Genomic DNA, 4,187 nt, shown 5'->3' with positions numbered 1-4,187 from the left:
CGTTATGTTGTCAAATTCTATAGACATATAGGGTTTCAATATAATTGATGCCTATTCACCTTCTATCTCTTTTGTGGATGTCTGGTAGAATGGTACTCGCGCAATAAAAGTTGGCGTTTATCAGTTTTGTGTTATCTGATTAGTGTTATCACAATTGCATACTAAGGTTAAGAATAATAAGGCTATTGAATGAAGTATTTAATAAATTTAGAATCCCATATTTGTCATATATATTAATTCAGTCAATCTTATTCTCGTAGTTATAATTTTTAGCGTAATTCTTAGTTATAAACAATCTCAATTTGTTATTCATCTTATCATTGGATAATAACCATACATTGTTGCTTAGGTTCATAACTTAAATAGTTAACCAATACAGTCTCTGTGGGAACGAACTAGAAAAGATTCTGTACTACTTGTGAACTCGTATACTTGCGTGTATTATTAGCACCGATATGAAGTTTTTGGCGCCGCTGCCGGGGACTGCAGTGTTAATTTATAGTTTATATGCTTTCCATCTGTGGTCGTTAAAGTTCATTAACTCGGACATTATTACTTATTTGTTCCTTGTCTGGTTTCAGGTACTCTAGCGAGGGTATATGCATACGCATTCGCGTACTCGTAAGAGAACACAGGATAAAGCCGAGGAAGAACTTGTGGTAGTTCGTAGGGAAGTTTTTAAGGAAGAAAAGAAGGTAGAAGAAGAAGAAGAGAAAGTTGAAGAGCCAATTGTAGTAGCTATGGGTGATCAAGCAGAAAACCCGAAGGCTTTGATGGACTATTCTAAGCCTAAGATTAATGACATTCAGTCTTGCATCATCAGACCAGCCATCAGGGCTAACACTTTTGAGATCAAGTCAAGCACGATCCAGATGATACATAACTCAGTTCAGTTTGGGGATTCTCCAACTAAAGACCCCAACATGCACATCATGAATTTCATCGAGATTTGCGACACTTTCAAGTTCAATGATGTTACTGAAGATGCTATCAAGCTATGACTCTTCTCATTCTGTCTGAGGGATAAAGCTAAGTGTTGGTTACACTCTCTATCAGCAGGGTCTATCACAACTTGGGAAGATCTTGCTCAAAAGTTTCTCACTTAATTCTTCCCTATGGCGAAGACTGCTGCAATCAGGAATGCTCTTACCCAGTTTGCACAGCAAACTGGAGAATCTCAGTGTGAGGCTTGGGATCGATATAAGGAGATGCTAAGGAAGTGCTCACACCATGCCATTCCTGATTGGATGATTATCAATTGTTTCTATAATGGATTTGGTCCTACTTCTAGACCCATGCTTGATGCAGCATCAGAAGAAGCCTTGTGGGCTAAGAGCTATGATAAAGCTTATGAACTTATTGAACTGATGGCAGCTAATGAGTACCAAAATCCTTTCCAGAGACTGACTCAAGGGAAAGCTACAGAAATTCTGGAGTTGGACGCAGCAACTGCTATTGCTGCCCAACTTAAGGCTTTGACAATGAAGGTGGACACTTTGGCTAATTATGGAGTTAATCAAATCACCAGTGTCTGTGAGCTTTGTGCTGGTGCCTATGAGACTGATTAGTGCACAATTTCTAGTGACTCAGCTCAGTTCGTGAGCAACTTCCAGCGATCGCAGCAACCTGTGCCAGCTACATATCATCCTAACAACCGCAATCATCCTAATTTTAGTTGGAGCAATGCTCAGAATGTGGTTCAACAGCCTTATCAGCAGTATCATGCTAAGTTGTACAACCCCCTAGTTTTCAGCAACCGCAGTATACACCAAGATAACAACTCCAGCTGCAACAAGCTAATGAAAAATCTGAATTAGAGGAGTTGAATCTTATGTGCAAGAGTCAAGCTGTTTCTATCAAGACCTTGGAAAATCAGATTGGGAAAATTGCCAATGCCTTGCTAAATCATCAACCTGGTACATTGCCTAGTGACACTAAAGTGCCAGGAAAGAAGGAAGCTAAGGAGCAGGTAAAGGCAATCACTTTGAGGTCTGGGAAGGTTGCGAATCCCGAACAAACTCAAGAGTTGACGGAAAAAGCTGGGGCTGAGAAAGAAGCAAAGCAGCAGGATGAAGAAGTGGAACTAAGGAAGACTACTGTTGAGCACACTCCGCCTGAGGGTAATACAGGGGAGAAACAGATCTATCCTCCACCGCCTTTTCCTAAGCGACTGCAGAAGAAAACGTTCGACAAGCAATTTGAGAAGTTTCTGGAGGTGTTCAAGAAACTTCATATCAACATACCTTTCGCTGAGGCTCTCGAGTAAATGCCTAGTTATGCAAAGTTTATGAAAGGTATTCTCTCTCGGAAAGTGAAGCTAAATGATTTGGAGACTGTCGCTCTCACGGAGGAATGCAGTGCTGTGCTACAACAGAAATTACCTCCGAAGCTTAAAGATCCAGGAAGCTTTACTATTCCATGTACTATTGGAAAAGTGTCTTTTGACAGGTGCTTATGTGATTTGGGAGCTAGCATCAATCTGATGCCTTTGTCAATCTTCAAGCAGTTGGACTTACCTGATCCTAAACTAACGTATCTGACTTTGCATTTGGTCGACCGTTTTATTACATATCTGCGAGGTATTGTAGAGGATGTCTTGGTCAAGGTTGATAAACTCATCTTCCCTGCTGATTTTGTAATTCTTGATTTCGAGGAGGATAAGAAGATTCCCATAATCTTGGGAAGACCTTTCTTGGCAATTGGCCAAACCTTGATCGATGTATAGAAGGGTGAGCTTACAATGCGAGTACTGGATCAGGATGTGTTCAATGCTATGAAATTTCCTACTGATAATGAGGAGTGCTTAAAAGTGGAGTTGGTCAGTTCGGTGGTCACATCGGAACTTGATCAATTGCTAAGGTCTGATGCCTTAGAAAAAGCCTTATTGGGAAATTCAGACTGTGAAGATGACGAAGGTAAAGAGCAATTGCAGTATTTGAATGCTTCTCCCCAGAAGAGGAAGATTGATATGCCTTTTGAATCTCTTAGAATGGAGGAATTGAACAAATCTCCTAAACGCCTCAAGCCTTCTCTTGATGAAGCTCCATCTCTTGAGGTTAAGCCTTTACCTGATCATTTGAGGTATGCGTTTTTAGGTGATGCATCTACTCTACCTGTTATTATTGCATCTGACCTTTCAGGTAGTGATGAGGAAAAGCTTTTGAGGATCTTGAGAGAGTTCAAGTGGTAAATTGGATGGACTATAGCAGATATCAAGGGGATCATCCTTTCTTACCGTATGCATAAAATTCTGCTAGAGAAAGGTAGCAAGCCTACAGTCGAGCAGTAAAGAAGACTTAATCCTATCTTGAAGAAAGTATTGAAGAAGGAAATTCTGAAGTGGCTAAATGCAGAGATCATCTATCCTATCTCTGAAAGTTCATGGGTAGGCCTGGTTCAATGTGTGCCAAAGAAAGGTGGAATTAATGTGGTAGCAAATGAAAAGAATGAGCTTATCCCTACCAGGATAGTCACGGGGTGGAGAGTTTGCATGGACTATCAGAAGCTAAACAAAGCCACTAGGAAGGACCATATTCCATTGTTCTTCATTGATCAGATGCTTGACAGGTTGGCCGGTCATGAGTATTACTATCTTCTGGATGGCTATTCGGGTTACAATCAGATTTGTATCGTTCCGGAAGATTAGGAGAAGACTACCTTCACTTGTCCATATGGTACTTTCGCCTTCAGACGAGATTCTTTTGGTCTATGTGGTGCACCAGCCACATTTCAGAGATGTATGATGGCCATATTTTCTGACATGATTGGCCAGAATGTGGAGGTGTTCATAAACGACTTCTTAGTCTTTGGCGATTCTTTCGATGAATGCTTGCAGAATCAGGGATACGTTCTCAAGAGGTGTGTTGAGACTAATTTGGTTCTCAATTGGGAGAAATGTCATTTTATGGTGCGTCAGGGCATTATTTTCAGGCACAAGGTTTCTAATAAAGTTCTAGAGCTGGACAAGGCCAAGGTGGGTGTCATTGAAAATCTTCCGCCACCTATTTCTGTTAAGGGAATTCGCAGTTTTCTTGGTTATGCGGGTTTCTATAGGCATTTCATCAAGGACTTCTCAAAAATTTCAAAGCCTTTGTGCATTCTGTTAGAGAAAGATGTTCCTTTTAAATTTGATAATGAGTGTCTTGCATCTTTTAAGACATTAAAGAAGAGTTTAATGACGACACCTG

General features: G+C 40.6%; 1 non-coding gene across 1 annotated transcript; it reads right to left on the bottom strand.

Moving 5' to 3' along the window:
- Positions 1-1,130: 1,130 nt before the first annotated feature.
- LOC141710387 (small nucleolar RNA R71) lies at positions 1,131-1,237 on the bottom strand. The gene has a single exon (XR_012570911.1). It is a non-coding gene; the product is annotated as a small nucleolar RNA R71 (small nucleolar RNA).
- Positions 1,238-4,187: the final 2,950 nt, after the last annotated feature.

This window comes from Apium graveolens, chromosome 2, assembly GCF_009905375.1.
Source record: "Apium graveolens cultivar Ventura chromosome 2, ASM990537v1, whole genome shotgun sequence".
In the NCBI taxonomy this organism is placed as follows: Eukaryota; Viridiplantae; Streptophyta; class Magnoliopsida; order Apiales; family Apiaceae; genus Apium; species Apium graveolens.
The sequence above is the reverse complement of the archived record's forward strand: the minus strand, read 5'-3'. Positions and strand labels throughout refer to the sequence as shown.